This window comes from Anolis carolinensis, chromosome 3 (assembly GCF_035594765.1).
Source record: "Anolis carolinensis isolate JA03-04 chromosome 3, rAnoCar3.1.pri, whole genome shotgun sequence".
Classification (NCBI taxonomy): Eukaryota; Metazoa; Chordata; class Lepidosauria; order Squamata; family Dactyloidae; genus Anolis; species Anolis carolinensis.
In genome coordinates this window covers 198,923,657-198,942,615 of record NC_085843.1, presented here as the reverse complement: position 1 = coordinate 198,942,615, position 18,959 = coordinate 198,923,657, and the positions used below count along the sequence as shown (strand labels likewise).

At 41.5% G+C, this 18,959-nt stretch overlaps 1 protein-coding gene across 1 annotated transcript in view; it reads right to left on the bottom strand.

Annotated features, from left to right (window-relative positions):
• Positions 1-6,825, bottom strand: part of ptpre (protein tyrosine phosphatase receptor type E) — a 192,517-nt gene extending 185,692 nt beyond the window's left edge. Inside the window, exon 1 of the mRNA XM_062976075.1 lies at positions 6,692-6,825. The gene's annotated coding sequence lies outside the window, so the exon portion shown is untranslated. The remainder of the gene's footprint in view (positions 1-6,691) is intronic.
• Positions 6,826-18,959: the final 12,134 nt, after the last annotated feature.

Below are 18,959 nucleotides of genomic sequence, written 5' to 3'. Positions count from 1 at the left end.
CCAGTATTCTAGATAATCATCTTTCTCCCTTTCCAACAGAGATTTGCTAAGCCTCTGTGGTCCTATGGGCAATATTTAAAGTGGGTGTGCATGCTCATCCTAACACATCAAGTGACCTTGGCATCAGCTTTAAGCTTCATTTCCCCATTTGAAGAAAAGAAAAGAAATGATAATAACCAACCTCCTTTGGGGCTAAATAAGGATTGTAAAGTGATCTGCATACTCGAATACAATATACAAGTGAATCAATCTGGAAGTACATTACATTAAAATAACTGGGTTTTACTAATTCTCCATGGAAATCTTTAGACTAAGATCGGTTTTCTTTGATACACAGTATTGACAGCATAGACGTTCCTAGAAAACTGCAATAAACATGCCTTTAAACACTATAAATGATTATTTTTCTAGATCAGTGCTTCTTAATGTAGGCCCTGAATCTTCCACCATTGGCTGCTGGTCCCTAGGAAGCTAGGAAGAAATATTTGTATGCAACAGGTACAAATTTAGTGCCATTCCCAGGCACGTTGGAAAGCAATAATTGCTGGCATGTCAGACAGCCAGAGAAGCAATGCTCTAGATCAGTGGTTCTCAACCTGTAGGTCCCCAGATGTTTTGGCCTTAAACTTCCAGAAATCCTAACAGCTGGGAAACTGGCTAGGATTTCTGGAAGTTGTAAGCCAAAACACCTGGGGACTCACAGGTTAAGAACCACTGCTCTAGATCAAGATTTCCTAAATGTTTCCACTCGGGACCTCTTTTGGCCTAAGAAATTTTTACATGGCCCTGGATATACAGATATATTAAACAGGTATAAACATCAAACATTCACTGATCAAATCCGCATTTGCAAGGTTTGCTAAGCCAGCTGATTTTCCATTTATGAAGTACAGCTGAAGCATCTTCCGCATAGTCCACTGTAAACACTGTAAAACAGATTCGTGTAAATGTCTAAAAGAGCCACTAGATGATGTAAAAACTGTTTGGGACCCCAACGTTGAGCTATGGAGACCTCATTTGGGGTCAGGACGCTTAGTTTAAGAAGTAGTGTTTAGATGACTAAAGATCGAACACAGTACTACAGCACTGCATCTCATTTTCAGGCACTACTTGCCTGCACATCAAGTTTTGTAAAAGCCAAGTTAAAAAACAGGGTAATTTCTTCATGAAACTGAATTCTACAAATCACTGAAAATATGCTAACACATTCTACAGAACACCATCTACAGAAGAAGAAAAAATACAACCAAAGCATATCAAATAAGTCTATGGAAAACTCCAATACTGCCATGAGCGAAATTCCATGCAATTTACATTAGAGAGCTTCTTATGTGTTAAAGATCTATAGCTATGTTAATTTTTTTGAATTAAAAATCAAATTGCCTAAAAGACTGAGCCAAGAATTTTAGTATCTTGGCTCCCTTCACCTACATTATATCCAGTTTAGTCAAATCTGGGTGAAACTAATGCCTAAAAGAAAATATGGATCACAAAGCAGGAGAAGTCCTATTCGAAAACAAACTAAAGAAGAGGAACACACATCACTAGACTCCCAGGTGAAGGTGGCTAAAGAAATGTTGAAATGCTAGACTCCATGTGTTTAATTTAGTGCTAATCTGCATTTTAACTGTTGTGATCTTGATCAAAGTGAGAATTTAAGCATATGATGCTGTTTTGATTCTGATAGTTGAGAAACCCAGATACCTAAATTCCACTGCACATGAAGTGTGTGTCACTCTATACAAATAAAAGCTTTACCATCCAAAGGGAACTCATGACCTATTTCAAAGGAGACATGTATCTTGGGATTCCAACCAATTTCAGAAGCTGCCAGACCCCTGAAGCCAGTGTCCATGCTATTCTGATGGATGCCAAGAGGATATATGTGCCACTTTTAGCTTTGTAGCCAAAGATTTATGTGCTTAGGACTTTTCTCATCCCAAGGATATATACTTTTTTCCTTCAGGGATCATCGGTCCAGAAAACAGCTCTTAATAGTATAGACTTGTCTACACTGTCATATAATTCAGATTATCAAAGCAGATAATGGGGAAATACTATGCCAAACTCATGTATAAGTCTAGAATGTTTAGTTTTAAAATCAGCCCAAAATTCCAAGGGTCAGTGTAAGTGTAACCTTAACTCGGCAGCTTCTTCTCTGTATGGAGTAATGAAAGGTGAGAGCTTTCTTCAAGCCAGAAGGAGCCTAACAGATTATCTAATTCCCTCTACTCTCTCTGCTATGATGATGCTTCTGGTCTATTTGAATGAGGCCCCTTCCACAAAGCTGAATAAAATCCCACATTATCTGCTTTGAACTGAAATACGTGGCATTGTGGGCTCAGATAACCCAGTTCAAAGCAGATTTTTGCCTTGATATTCTGGGTTATATGGCTGTGTGGAAGGGCCCTGAGTCTACACTGCCAAATAATCTGGGATAAGCAGTTAATCAGGTATCAGATCCTAGGATATAGGACACTTAAATCCAGCCAGAGCCAGTCTCTACTTTTCTTGAGAAAACACAATAGTAAATTGGGAAATAATTTCCTTAAATTAAAATTTCTTTGTATTCTATGTATTGTATGCAACTGTGTGGATATATTTGTTTTCACTTATTGATGATCTACAAGTAGAATACATTTCGACTGCCTTTTGGTACACACTTTTTTCTTTTGGAATATGTTTTAAGGTGATATAGTTTCTCTTTCAAAAGTGTCCAGGAAGTAATGTACAGCAAAAACATCACACAGGAGTCAGCATGCACTCTGGATACTTTATATCCTGAAACTGATGGGCTTTAGTGGCTAAAAACATAAGCATTAGGTTAAGGAATCCTGGAGCCCCCAGTAGCGCAATGTGCCAGCAGGACTGCTGACTGAAAGGTTGGCAGTCCGAATTCGAAAGAGTTCCAGCTCCCCATGCAGGGACATAAGAGAAGCCTCCCACAGGATGGTAAAACATCAAACATCTGGGCATTCTCAGAGCAACATCCTTGCAGACAGCCAATTATCTCACATCAGAAGCAACTTGCAGTTTCTTAAATCACTCCTGACATGAAAAAAGCTCAAAACCTTACTAGTTCAATAATCCTAACATACCTCTTCAGATATATGCGCCACTGAACTCAGATGTTACTTTCAAGTAAATATACATGGGATTGTGCTTTAAATGGCTTTAAACTGGCAAAAATTTCAACCTCAGCATTGTTGTCATTCTTACTATTGTGAGGGACAGCAGTAAGAAGGCCAATATGCAAACACGACATGAGCGAACCTTGGGCAAGTCACATTGTGCTTAAATCTCTAGTGAAAGCAATGTCAAATTCATTTTGCCTAGAAAACCCCATGATGGGATCACCACAAATCCAAAACAATTTGAAAGCGCACAACAATTAGTGGCAATCTACCTTACTGAAATATAATATGACCCCCAAATCTGTTGAAAATGTTTCCAGACTGCCATACATCTAGTATGTAAAACTGCAGATAATAGTGAACTCCACTGAAATGAATAACTTCTGGTCCAAAACTACCATAGTGTCACACTGAAGGGCCTAAAAACAGTCTAACATCCTCGTTGTTGGACATGGATGAACGAAACCAAAGATACTGAACATACAAATAATATTATCTAAACTACTAGTCAATTAACATCAAGTGCATGTAATACAAAATGCGCTCCACTCTCCCAACTCCAAATGTCACAAAACTGGCAAAGGAGAAGATCTGTGTGAAGAGGAGGTTTGACCTTGTGGAAAATATACAAGTTTTGTATCTTTTGTCTGAAATTCTTGGGACCGAAAGTGTTTTCGATTTCAGATTTTTTAATCTGATGAGACATCTTGGAGATGCTACCTAGGTCAAAAGAGAAATTGATGTGTGTTTCATATAGAACTATACAGCTGAAGGTATATGTGTGATTCATGTGTATATGTCTGTATCATGTAGACCTTATACACCTGAGGACATATGTGTGTTTCATATATAAACCACATATGTCAAACTCAAGTCCCATGGGTTGAATCTAATTTGCCGGTTTTAGCCAATAAAGCCCTAAACGGTTCTACCCCAGCTTACCTGTCCGAACATATCTCTCCTTATGAACCATCTCTGAGACTAAGATCATCTGGGGAGGCCCTGCTCTCGGCCCCACCACCCTCGCAGGCACGACTGGTGTCAACAAGAGACAGGGCCTTCCCCGTGGTGGTCCCTCGGCTATGGACCTCCCTTCCCAGTGACATTAGATCAGTCCCCTCCCTCCTGGCCTTTAGAAGAAAGATAAAAACTTGGCTGTGGGATCAGGATTTTAGCGAATAGGGCAGTGCAATGACAGAGCTGGAAAACTGACTATGGAATTGACTATGGAAAGGCCTGGGTTATGATTATGGATGGCGTGATTTCAATGTAATGCTTTTAAATGTTTAATATGTCTGTTTGTAATCCAGTTTAATTGTAATGTCTGTATTATATGTTTTTAAGGCATGGAATTATTGCCTCCATGTAAGCCACCTTGTGACCCCTTCGGGGTAGAGAAAGGCGGGGTAGAAATAGAGCAAATAAATAAATCAATGTGGGTTTTATACAGCTGTGTGGAAGGGGCCTTATATCTATATCTATCTATCTCTGTAATAAAAGTGAAAACCCGTATGTATGTAATGTGACATGGGTGTCTGTTCACACAGACAGCCTCCGGTCTCCACAAACAGGCTACAATTCCCAGTGCTGAGGAGCCAGTAAGTCACTCTTTTCCACTGACATTACGGTTAAAGTGAGCTCCATGAACATGTAGCACAAACCCTGCCAATGTCCTCCCCAAACACTACGGCCCACCACCCAAGGAATGCTTTCATTTGGGGACCATTTCATCCTAGATTTTGCATTGTCCTCCACCACAGGCAGGCATCCCAGGGTTCTCCACTGGTGTGGAATTTGCATGACCTATTGCCCTTCCCTTTCAAATCTGTCTGCAGAACAAACACAGCAGTGGAGTTTAGGGGATTGACTCCACATGGTGGAAGTTGTAGTTCACCCTGCATCAAGTCAGAGCACTGTGACTCCTACTGGGGAATGTAGAGGAGTTGTAGTTCACCTACACCCAGGATACTATGAACCCAAACTTGCCATGCATACCCGATATGCCCAGATTTGAATATTGGTGGGTTTAGAGGGAAATTGGCCTGGACATTTGGGAGTAGTAGGTACTGGGATTTATAGTTTACCTGCAATGAATGAGCACTCCGGCACACAGAGCGCCCATAACCAAAAGAGCAATGGACACATTTGGGGGAAAGGGAGTTATAGTTCACCTGCATCCAGAGAAACTGTGACCCCCACCGACAATGGACCAGGACCAAACTTTGCACAAAGAAGCCTCATGACCAACTGAACATATTGCAGGGGTTTGTGGGAATGGGCCTTGATTTTAGGTGTTGTAGTTCACCTGCATCCAAAGAGCACTGAACCCAGCCAAAGACGGATCTGGACCAAACTTGGCACACAGACTCAACATAGCCTGCTGTGGATACTGACAGATGTTTTGGGACAATTACCCCTGGAATCTGGAAGTTGTAGTAGTTCACCCCCATCCAGAGAGCACTGCAGCCAGGCGATGACTAACCAATGACAGATATGGACCACACTTGGTACACAGACCCAAAATGGCCAACTTTGAATACTGGCAGGGTTTGGGGAGGATTGACCCACGACTCTGGGAATTGTAGTTCACCCACTCCTAACTGAGAATACCTAACAAACAAAGCTAGTGTGATATATATATATGTATATAATGCAGTTCAAAGCAAATAACCTGGGATATACAGTAGAGTCTCACTTATCCATGCTAAACGGGCTGGCAGAAGCTTGGATAAGCGAATTATCTTGGATAATAAGGAGGTATTAAGGAAAAGCCTATCAAACAAGGTTATGATTTTACAAATTAAGCACCAAAACATCATGTTATACAACAAATTTGACAAAAAAGTAGTAATGTTGTAATTACTGTATTTACGAATTTAGCACCAAAATCAATATATCACGATACATATTGAAAACATTGACTACAAAAATGGCTTGGATAATCCAGAAGCTTGGATAAGCGAGGCTTGGATAAGTAAGACTTTACTGTATAAGGATATAGAAGGGAGGCTGGCGAAGGATGCTGCTCAAGTGCTCAACCCTTCCCTCCACCTTGTTTGAGCAGGAAGTGCAAGGCATGTATGTGTCCTTCCAAGCCAGGGACCTAGACCAGGCATGGGCAAGCTTGGGCCCTCCAGGTGTTTTGGACTTCAACTCCCACAATTCCTAACAGCCTACCGGCTGTTAGGAATTGTGGGAGTTGAAGTCCAAAACACCTGGAGGGCCCAAGCTTGCCCATGCCTGACCTAGACCTTCCATTCCCGCTCTGCCTGAACCTGTCCCGTTTTCAACCCGCTCCACACTGCGGTTCCTTCCAAAACCCTCCTCCTCCTCTTTCTTCCGCCACCTGCCCAGCTTCTCTCCCTTTTCCTCGGCGGAGAGGAAATGCCGTTTCCGCCTCGGACACCTCCCTCTCTCTTTCCTCCTTTCCCTGCTAATCATCATCACCATCACAACACCTTCTCCTGGGCTTGGAAAGCGGCCAGAGGAGAAGCGTGGAGGCGAGGCAAGCCCCGCATTCCCCGAAGCGCCTCGTTTGCCCCGCTTCGGGCGCTCACCTTCGGGGGACTCGCCCTGATCGGCTCCTCCAGCCGCGCCGGCTCTTCCTCATGCCCTCCGCTGGCACCGCCGCCGGGCAACGGGGCAGGAAGAGGAGGAAGGGGCGCCAGTCGCCGGCCGGGGTGGCCTCTGCATTCGCCCTCCGAGGCTAAGGAAGGAACAGGACGAATGCCCTCGCCTCGCCTCTGCCTCCGTCTCCTTTTCCGCCGCCGCCGCCGCCGCGCAACAGCAGCCCCCGAAATCCTCGCTCGGGAGCCGCCTCCTGTCCGAGAGGAGCAATGGCAGCTGCGCAAGAGACCCGCCTGCTCGCGGGTGGGAAAGGGCAACAACCTTCAAGGCTTCCCCGAAGGCCAGAGGAGCGGGATTCCCCTTGCTGGAGCCCCGGTGGCCCAAGCCAGCCTGCAGCCCAGTGGGTCTCAACCGTCCTCATGTTGTGGTGACCCCCAACCAGAACATTATTTTTGCTGCTACAATAGACTCTCACTTAGGCCCGGGCTGTGGCGCAGGCGGGAGAGCAAGCCAGCTGCAACCAGCTGCAATGAATCACTCTGACCATGAGTTCGTGGCCCGCTCGGACCCTATGTTTGTCTTGTCTTTGTTCTATGTTAAAAGACATTGAATGTTTGCCTATATGTGTAATGTGATCCGCCCTGAGTTCCCTTCGGGGTGAGAAGGGCGGAATATAAATGCTGTAAATAAATAAATAAATTATCCAAGCTAAATGGGCCAGCAGAACCTTGGATAAGAGAATATCTTGGATAATAAGGAGGGATTAAGGAAGAGCCTATTAAACATCAAATTAGGTTATGATTTTACAAATGAAGCACCAAAACATCATGTTAGACAACAAATCTGACAGAAAAAGTAGTTCAATATGCAGTAATGCTACATAGTAATTACTGTATTTACGAATTTAGCACCAAAATATCACGATACAGTAGAGTCTCACTTATCCAACATAAATGGGCCGGCAGAATGTTGGATAAGCGAATATGTTGGATAATAAGGAGGGATTAAGGAAAAGCCTATTAAACATCAAATTAGGTTATGATTTTACAAATGAAGCACCAAAACATCATGTTAGACAACAAATCTGACAGAAAAAGTAGTTCAATACGCAGTAATGCTACATAGTAATTACTGTATTTACGAATTTAGCACCAAAATATCACGATACAGTAGAGTCTCACTTATCCAACATAAACAGGCTGGCAGAACGTTGGATAAGCGAATATGTTGGATAATAAGGAGGGATTAAGGAGAAGCCTATTACACATCAAATTAGGTTATGATTTTACAAATTAAGCACCAAAACATCACATTTAACTACACATTTGACAGAAAAAGTAGTTCAATACCCAGTAATGCTACATAGTAATTACTGTATTTACGAATTTAGCACCAAAGTATCACGATATAGTGAAAACATTGACGACAAAAATGGCTTGGATTATCCAGAGGCTTGGATAAGCGAGGCTTGGATAAGTGAGACTCTACTGTAGTTCAATAGGCAGTAATGCTACGTAATAATTACTGTATTTACGAATTTAGCACCAAAATATCATGATACAGTAGAGTCTCACTTATCCAACATAAACGGGCCGGCAGAACGTTGGATAAGCGAATATGTTGGATAATAAGGAGGGATTAAGGAGAAGTCTATTACACATCAAATTAGGTTATGATTTTACAAATTAAGCACCAAAACATCATGTTTAACTACAAATTTGACAGAAAATAATATTATTTTGTAATACAATATATTACTAATAATACAATATAACAATATTAACTATAAATTATATATTACATGTAATATTATTAATAATATTACAATATATAGATATAGTACAATATGGTAATTTATTGCCAGTATTGTGCTATGCTAATAATATAATATTGTATGTAAATTTAATTTGTAAGCCGCTCTGAGTCCCCTTTGGGGTGAGAAGGGCGGGATATAAATGTATTAAATAAATAAATTTTAAAAAAATAGTTCAATACCCAGTAATGCTGTGTAGTAATTACTGTATTTACGAATTTAGCACCAAAATATCACAATGTATTGAAAACATTGACTACAAAAAAGCGTTGGTTAATCCAGAACCTTGGATAAGCGAGTCTTGGAGAAGTGAGACTCTACTGTACTTCATAACTGTCATTTTGCTACTGTTATGAATTGCTATGAAGGAGCCCTGGTGGCAAAGTGTGTTAAAGTGCTGAGCTACTGAACTTGCACCGAAAGGTCACAGGTTCAAATCCCGGGAGCAGAGTGAGCGCCCACTGTTAGCTCCAGCTTCTGCCAGCCTAGCAGTTCGAAAACATGTCAATGTGAGTAGATCAACAGGTACTGCTCCAGCGGGAAGGTAACGATGCTCCATACAGTCATGCCAGCCACATGAACTTGGAGGTGTCTACAGACAATGCTGACTCTTCGGCTTAGAAATGGAGATGAGCATTAACCCCCAGAGTCAGACATGACTGGACTTAACGTCAGGGGAAAACCTTTACCTTTACCTTTTACATGATATGCAGGATGTATTTTCATTCACCGGACCAAATTTGGCACAAATACAGTAGAGTCTCACTTATCCAACCTCCGCTTATCCAATGTTCTGTATTATCCAGCGCAGTCTGCCTTTTAGTGGTCAATGTTTTTCTTGTCAATGTTTTAATACATTTCAATATTTTGGTGCTAAATTCACTTCACTTCACTTTATTTCTTAATTAGTCGCTCTCCACCAGAGTGCTCCGAGTGACTTACAATTTAAAATATCATTCCACAATATAAAAACATTCAACATAAAAACATTCAGCAGTGACTATTTGGCAAATTAGATCTGATTACTTAAATGCACAACCAAACAGCCAAGTCTTAAGTGCTTTGACAAAAGATTGCAACTCCGACATTGCTCTAACATATGGAGGCAATGAGTTCCACAGAATTGGAGCATAGGCCGAAAAGGCTCTACGCCTTGTAGCTTCTAGGTGTACCTCCCTAGGGCCCAGTACGTATAGGAGATTTTCCTGGGAGGATGGAAAAAAAGAATGAGGTGGTCCCTAAGATATAATGGTCCTTGGCCATTTTGAGCTCTAAATGTCAGGATCTCTGATCGAGCTCTAAATTCATAAAAACAGTAATTACTACATAACATTACCACTGCTTTTTCTGTCGATTTGTTGTAAAATATGATATTTTGGTGCTTAATTTGTAAAATCATGACATAATTTGAGGTTTAATGTTTTTTCCTTAATGCCTCAGTATTATCCAACATTTTCGCTTATCCAACATTCTGCCGGCCCATTTATGTTGAATAAGTGAGACTCTACTGTATCCTATACGCCCAAATTTGAATACTGGTGGAATTGGTGGGGGGATTGATTTTGTCATTTGGGATTTGTAGTTGCTGGGTGCAGAGGACACGGCGACAGTGCCACCAAAATATATTATTTATTTCTTTGCTGCCACCAATTATGATTTATATGTACTTATGCTGCCACCATTTATAACATATATCTGCCACCGCTCACCACAGCCAGCACACAGAGAGACCCAAAGATGGAGGGAAACTGTCTTATAGAGCGATGGTTAAATATGCAGACAGGCCACCTTTTACTTACTTACTTACTTACTTAGGTGATCCCTCGTAGATCGAGGGCGATGATCTTCCAGTTGTGGGGTCTTGGGGATGGATCCGTAGATGGCTGAAGAGTATAGGCCACCTCTATACTATTATTAACAGGATGACACACAGACACTTGAGATGAAGTAAAAACAAAGATATGATGTTTATTTGTACTTGAATATAAAGATTGTGTAACAGGCTTTGCTTTAGCGGAGAATGGTTCTTTTAACCTTAGAAATATGTTCCCTCATAAAGGAATATAAACAGGCTTTTAAAACATTTGAGTCTTCTCTCCCAGAGGCTCTAACCACAAGCACTCTAACCCTTAGAGGCTCACTACAATTCTTAGCACTTCTCCCTAAAGGCTAATTAAACTTTTCTGTCAAAGAGGTTTCTCACGAACAGTTTCTTCCTCTTCTAAACTCCACTACCTAATGTGCTGTCGAAGGCTTTCAGGGCCGGAATCACAGGGTTGTTGTGTGTTTTCCGGGCAATGCACCAACTCAGTATGGGTAAGTTTCAATTCCTAAATTATTGGTGCAGGCCATGCCCACGTATTGGATATTGTAAGTCCGAATTTAACAAATTTGGTCTCATTACAAGGACTAACAAAAACTGGATGGCCCTTGGAGTCTCTTCTGACTCTATGATTTTACATCTCTCACACACACTTTCAAGTTGTTGCAAAGGACTTATCTGATGCAAAGCAGCAAATGGAGCACACACCTAGACAAGGTGCTTTGTATCCGGTTAGGTTATGTAGTCACATGATGCACACAATCTTGCCAGCACCTCCTTTCTTTTCTAGAAGTGAAACCAAACACACATACACTAAAATGGAAACGTCAATACAGCCATCTATTTATTTATTTACAACATTTTTACCCCGCCTTTCTCACCCGTGATGATGATGATGATGATTATCATCATCATCCAGCCTTCTTTCTCTAAAAAAGAGACTCAAATCTCTATGGATTTAATCCCTGCAGAATTAATGCTCTTTGACACCACTTTAACTACCATGGCTCAATGCTATGAAATCCTGGGAGTTGCCACCAGCTCCCTTTGATAGAGAAGGCAAGAGACCTTGTAAAACTACACATTTCATGATTCCATAGCACTGAGCTATGGTCGATAAAATGCTGTCAAACAGCATCAATTCAACAACAGATGCACGCCATGTCTTGAAAATATTCCAAAATAAATAATATTCCATAAAGCAAACTTTGGTTTTGACATTTTATATAAGGGGCACCAGCTTATTAAGACATTGTATGTAACAGGATTTGACCATCCATGGATTTGAAGATCCAGTTTTGGTCCCATTGTAGCTTTCTGCACATCCACAGCGACAACCACAACAACATCCCAGCCCCCTACCATTAGACAAAGTGAGTTTGCTATTTACTATTTACTAGTGGCCAGTGGCTCTCATGAGAGTAGGATGGTGAATCTGCTCCATATTTTAGCTGGAATTGCACAGGAGCTTTCCAAGGTGTTGAATATTCAGCCAGTTGAGATGCAAAATGCAGAGGAGATTTATTACCTGACAGCTGTCACTATTTCATCAGAATGCACTTCTTTGTAAACGTGCACATATCAATCCGTTTAACTGATGCTCAAACTAATGCAGTACAACAATGGAATTGTTGGATAACATATTTGGTGTGTTAATGCAGAAAATGCACTATCTGCTGGTTTAAAAATAAACCTCTTATCTTTAACTTATCCAGAGCTCTCAAGAAAAAAAATGTAAAGCTGGTTGCTTCTGCAAACTGCACTCTTTTCCTGTTAAAACATTGTTAAGGACATAGGGCAGTAAGTGAGACAAATTAATTGGATATCTGGTTCTATATCCTATCTCTGAAGCCTGATTTATATGTGAAGTGGGCCACCGGCAAAGCACTTACCCATGTAAATGTTTTATGTGCACCCTATCATTTTCAACTGCTTACCATGCACCTCAGACCGTTCATGTGTATCATTAGCATGTCATCAATTGGGAGGCTGAGCAGGAGTGCTTCTAGCGTGCTAATGCTGCAAGCAAATGGGCATGGAGTCAATTCTTTTGAACATAAAAGGAAGGAATTGGATTCTTCAAAGAGGGAAGTGATGTACCTGTAATCCATCTGACATATTTTAGCCCAGGGGTGGGCAAACTCTGGCCTTCCATGTAATTTTTGAACTCCAACATCTATCATTCCCATGCAGCATGGGCCATTGTCAAAGGTGATGGGACCTGTAGTACAGCAATTTCTTAAAGGCCAAGGATTACAGTCAATATGAATTTAGATGATATGGGAGTATGTACCCAAAGACCAGCACTAAATTAGTTATACTGAATTCCTTCATGGAACCTTCACATGGGTAAGTAAAGGTAAAGGTTTTCCCCTGACGTTAAGTCTAGTCGTGTCCAACTCTGGCGGTTGGTGCTCATCTCCCTTTCTAAGATGAAGAGCTGGCATTGTTACCTCATGCAAATGTAGAGTAGGCTCTTTACAGTTAAGCTTTTCCAGGGCTAGATCACATGTGATCTGTCTCTGTTGTTTTATTTCTTTCTGGGTTGTAATGATGGAATCAACTTTGAGGTTGATATCTCTCAGTTTGTTGTATAAGTGCTCAACCGTGGTAGCAACCAGTTGGAGCATGTCTGAGTAACTTGTCTCGACCACTTGCTCAGAGGTTTGTATGGCCTTATCTTCCCTGCTTCTGTGGTTGTTGCTTTTATTGTTTGTCAGAACCATGTTATTTGCAGCACTTCGCTTATGCTTTTTCAAACTCTCACTACCCCCATTTCCCCCTATTTCCCCTATTTCTCTTTCTGCAAGAACAGAGAAGCGGTTTGAGCAGAAGTCAGCAATCCTCTTTTGTTTTGCTGTAGGAGCTGAAGGGGGAGTATTGTTTTCTGCTTCTCTCGAGCATTTCTTTCTCCTCATGTTGTTACCACAAAGCTTATTAACTTGTTAACTTATCAGCAACACAGTATGTTTGGTCAAGGCCAACAGTCAAATTATTTTGTTAAAAAGAAAATAAATAAAAGAAAATAAATAAAAGGAGAGGCATTTAAGTCTGTTTAAGAATCTTACTACTGTGGAGCTCCCCTCGGATGCGTCTGCTCCCTTCCAAGGCAGCTCCTCCTCGCCAAGGCAGCTCCTCCTATCGAGCACGTGCTCCTCCAGTGTATGTTTTATAGAGATATTAGAATCAATTTCATCACTCCTTGGCTTTTAAAACATCCAGGCCGCACTGAAAGGTACTACACCTCTCTGCTGCTTTCAGACTCCTGTTCTGCAATAACCTATAGTGTCGCCAGGTTCTGTGCAGCAGCAATTTCCATCAAACGGACGATGACTGACCCCACAGGGCCTGTAGCCAGAGCAATCTGTTATAACTGAAAGACTGCAAATGCTCCCTCTATCCCCCTCCAGAGCCACTTAGTGGATCGATATTTACTATTAGCTGAACCTGCTAATAGTCTGCTTTTAATTTGTTTTTACTATAGCATGTTTTTAACTTGTTCTTTTATCTGACTTTTATGGGAACTGCGATTCCCCTTTTTGGGCACCTGTGCCCATTTCTGTATATTCTGGTCATAGACCGTAATAAATTGCTGGAGCTGGCATTGTCCATAGACACCTCCAAGGTCATGTGTCCATCATGACTGCATGGAGTGCCATTACCTTCCCGCTGGAGCGGGACTTATTGATCTACTCACATTTGCAAGTTTTCAGACTGCTAGGTTGGCAGAAGCTAAGGCTAACAGTGGGAATTCACCCCGCTCACCGAATTCGAATCAGCAAGTTCAGCAGCTCAGTGGTTTAACCGCTATACCACCGGGGGCTCCTCACATACTATAATAATAATAATAATAATAATAATAATAATAATAATAATAATAATAATAATTATCATCATCATCATCATCATCATCATCATCATCATCATTATTACATTCCTGCTTTATCTAGTGTGATCATTCAGCACCAAGAAGAGGAATAATAATAATAATAATAATAATAATAATAACAACAACAACAACGAAAAACAACAGGAAAAACTCAGCCGCTATCAGGACCTCAAGATTGAACTTCAAAGACTCTGGCAGAAACCAGTGCAGGTGGTCCTGGTGGTGATGGGCACACTGGGTGCTGTGCCAAAAGATCTCAGCCGGCATTTGGAAACAATAGACATTGACAAAATTACGATCTGTCAATTGCAAAAGGCCACCCTACTGGGATCTGCGCGCATCATCCGAAAATACAACACACAGTCCTAGACACTTGGGAAGTGTTCGACTTGTGATTTTGTGATATGAAATCCAGCATGTCTATCTTGTTTGCTGTGTCATACAATAAAATAATATCCACTCAATAATATTTTAAGTCGTAGCCTTGTTTTATCAGCTGCTATTACTTTTGCAGATACGTTTTGTAAATTGCTTGATTTTATTTTCAGCACACAAGTTGCTATCTAATGTGAAAAGGGATATGAAACAACTTGATGTCACACCACCACCACAACAACTCTCAGCTCAGGCAAATAATGCCTAGGTAATAATCCCAGGTAACAAATTGGAGCCCCTGGTGGCTGCTGAACTTGCCGAGTGAAAGGTCAGCGGTTCGAATCCAAGGAGCGGAATGAGCTCCTGCTGTTAGCCCCAGCTTCTGCCAACTTAGCAGTTCAAAAACCTGCAAATGTGAGTAGATCAATATGTGGAAAGGTAACGGCGTTCCATGCTGTCATGCCAGCCACATGACCTTGGAGGTGTCTACGGACAACGCCGGCTTTTTGGCTTAGAAATAGAGATGAGCACCAACCCCCAGAGTTGGACACGACTAGACTTAATATCAGGGGGAAACCTTTACCTTTACTACCAAATCGCAGATAGGTTGCACTAGAGTTACTGATGCACAATTGTAATGTCATTCGTCATAGCTCAAGACAACCCCTTTGCAAAGCTGCTTCAAGGGCTATGCTCACCTTAGACAAGCCAACCCCAATCTCAGTTCTTCAATTCTTCTAAAATATCCCACAGGTTTTACCACTGGGAATTTAAAAAGGCTGAAGAAGGTTTTAACATTCCTTTGTTCTGCACAGTAAGAGATGGAAATAGACATTGGAAAGCTAAGGGAGAAAAAACAATTTCTTTCCAAACTGGGTTGCTGTGAGTTTTCTGGGCTGTATGGCCATTTTCCGGAAGCATTCTCTCCTGACGTTTTGCCCATGTCTATGGCAGCCATCTTCAGAGGTTGTGAGGTCTGTTGAAAACTTGGCAAGTGGGGTTTATATATCTGTGAAATGTCCAGGCTGGGAGAAAGAACTCTTGTCTGTTGGAGGCAAGTGTGAATGTTGCAATTGGCCATCTTGATTAGCATTGAATAGCCTTGCAGCTTCAAAGCCTAGCTGCTCCCTGCGTGGGGGAATTATTTGTTGGAAGGTGTTAGCTGGCCATGATTGTTTCATGCCTGGAATTCCCCTGTTTTCTGAGTGTTCCTTTTTATTTAATGTCCTGATTTTAGAGCTTTTTAATACTGGGAGCCAGATCTTGTTCATTTTCATGGTTTCCTCCTTTCGCTTGAAATTGTCCACATGCTAATGGATTTCAATGGCTTCTCTGTATAGTCTGTTGTTCGAGTGGTCCAGCATTTCTGTGTTCTCAAATAATATTCTGTGTCCAGGTTGGTTCATCAAGTGCTCTGCTATGGCTGACTTCTCTGGTTGAGTTAGTCTGCAATGCCTTCATGTTCCTTGATTTGTGTTTGGGGAATACTGCTGCATTTGGTGGTCCCTACTTAGACTTGTCCACAACTGGATGGTATATGGTAGATTCCTGCAGAGGTGAGAGGATCCCTCTTGTCATTCACTGAATGTAGCATTTGTTGGATTTTCTTAATGGGTCTGTAGATAGTTTGTAAGTTGTGTTTCTACATCAGCTTCCCTATGCTTCCCTTGATGTATGGTAAGAACACTCTTCCTCTGGGTGGATCTTTGTCTTTACTCTTGTGGCTTGTTCCTGGCTTTGCAGCTCTTCTGATGAAGAATTCGTAGAGCCCAGTTTAGGTGGTTCAGTTCCCCTTGGAGTAGGTGGGCTTCGCAGATTCCTTTTGCACAGTCTGCCAGGGCTTTAAATGTGCTTCTTTTTTGACCTGGGTGATGGCTGGTGTTTTTATGTAGGCATCTATCTGTGTGTGAAAGTTTTCTGTAAACTGTGTAGCATGATGATGATGATGATGATATAGCACTTTATTTATATTCCTCCCTATCTCCCCAAGGGGACTCAGGGTGGATTACAGTACATATGCATGGCAAACATTCAATGCCGTTTGGACAGACAGGACAGGACAGAACAGCATTCAAGATCATTATCAGACATATCACATATACTGACAGACAGTAGAGGCTATTAACATTCTCCAGCTTCCAGCTTCATGAGGGTATGCTCGATTGTGACTACAGGGGGAACTGCTGCTTCATCATCCACTGTGATGCCGAGTCCCTTTTGATGGTAGTATTTCCTCATGTTCTTCACACACTGCTGGCAGTTTTATGGTGTCATAAATTAAGTTAAATTAGCCTCCCCACTAAGCAGTACCTAGAATTCTCTGCGCACAGACACAGCTGTTTTCGAGCTGCTTAGGTGAGCAGCAAGCTAGGCTATTAAATGGTCGGGAGCTAAATCCCGACCCAGTCTTCAAACCAACAACCTCTCGGTCAGTGGTGATTTATTGCTGCTGCCTTCTAACCAGCTGCACCATAGCCCAACTCTGTTGCACCCCAAGGCTGCAAGAGCACTATGAAAACCACACTAGAGCCAAAATCATAAGCAAAGCAGTTTATTGAAGGATATATATATATATATATATATGCAAGCAAATAGCGTAAAAAGTCAGTAGAGTGAATAGTCCATAATATAAAGTCCTCAACTGTTCAATAGTTAGTCCAACAAAGTATTTTAAAGTAGTAATCCACAAACAGAACTCGATAGTTCCACCAAGAAGTCAAAGTCAGTATACAGGCAGAAGTTGCAGGGATCAGGAACAAGGTGCGGTAAATCCACCAACTGTAATCCACATGGAAAGCGTCCACTAAGGAGAAGTGGAAACGAGGTTAACAAGGCAAGGTATACTCAAGAGTCATGAGGCATGAACTCCACCTGGAGTTCCTGGAACCAGCACGGAAATGAAGCAGGGAGCAAGAGGCTGGAATGGAGAGTCTTCTCCCAAGGATGGCAATGTTGACACCGCAACGAGAACAGGGAACAAGGCACCTTTAAGGAGTTCTCAAGGCTACAAGGCAGTGAGAGTCAGGACACTTACAACTTCACATGGGAAAGTTACTCATTAGTGCACTTGAGAGCCAAACGCCAGCTTTGTCTCACACCCTCCCTTCAACTCCTATCCTCTGCAAAAGATTGTCTCCGATCAAAAGTCACACAAAAGTCAAAAGCAACAACACCATCTGGTGAACCCAACCTTGACTGAACATTGGAATGTTCCCCAATTAGCGTTTCTTCTGGAAGTACAACATCGGGCACCTGCAAAGCCATTAGGCTTTGATCCAAGTCCTGAAGAGGCCCAAAATCCACATCAGAATCTGAGTCAAACTCCGTCTCCTGTGGATGGCCAGATCCTGACGGCTGAGCTACAAGCCCAGTTGTTGATTTGGTTTACGGAAGACTAGAACATCTTTCTATATTGTATCAGCTTTGCCTGTATCAATTTCCTGATGTAACTATTTGATTTGGCACATCCTAAAATCTAACCAATTTACTATACCACAAGTTTTTATGAATTATACTCCATTGGATCATATCTATGAAGCATTGTGCAGAAGTTATAGTGTACATGTAAGGATATACCTGGCTGGGGACAGGATAGGAAAAGTGAAGTTAGAAATCAATGAAATGCAGAAAATACTGACAAGAAGCCTACTTGTTTGTCAGCCTATTTTCTTTGCTTCATTTCACTTTTATTGAATGGACAAATGAATGAACACCACCCACCCCTTTTTCTTCTTTACAATTCCTGGTACATTTTTTTTTTAAAAAAAACTTAACAACAGTCTTAAAAACATATTTTAAAAATAATAAAACAGAAGCAAAATACCTCTCATTAAAAGCTTCATCTGTTGCAAGGTATTAAAATCCAAATGACTCCTTAAATAAAAAGGTATTTCCCTGCTAGCAGAATAACAGCAGGGAGTGTGTCAATTAGACCTTGTGGAAAAAGAAATTCCAAAACCTTTGAACAGACACCGAAAGACGCATGTACTCGCCTAATGTGCCTGCGATTGTGGTGGCAAAAAGAGGAAGCCCTCCCTGCTGATCCTAGACTCATATAGAAAGATAGGAGTTTTTTGAAGTCTAGACCCAAGCAATGTAGGGCTTTAAAGGTCATAACTAGTACTGTTTGAAGTTAGATATATTTGTACCTCAGTTCATGGACACTCACTATATAGCTTAAAACTTGAAAGCGTGCCTGATAACAGGCAGCAAGCATCCCTCTATTGCACATCTGGAAAGTGTCCAATATGATCCTCATAATGTTTCTCAAGGCATAATGAACATAGTTTTCCTTGCACAATGAGTCATAGATAGAATATGTGGTGGTACATTTCTGACTTTCTGTTATGGTGATTGTGG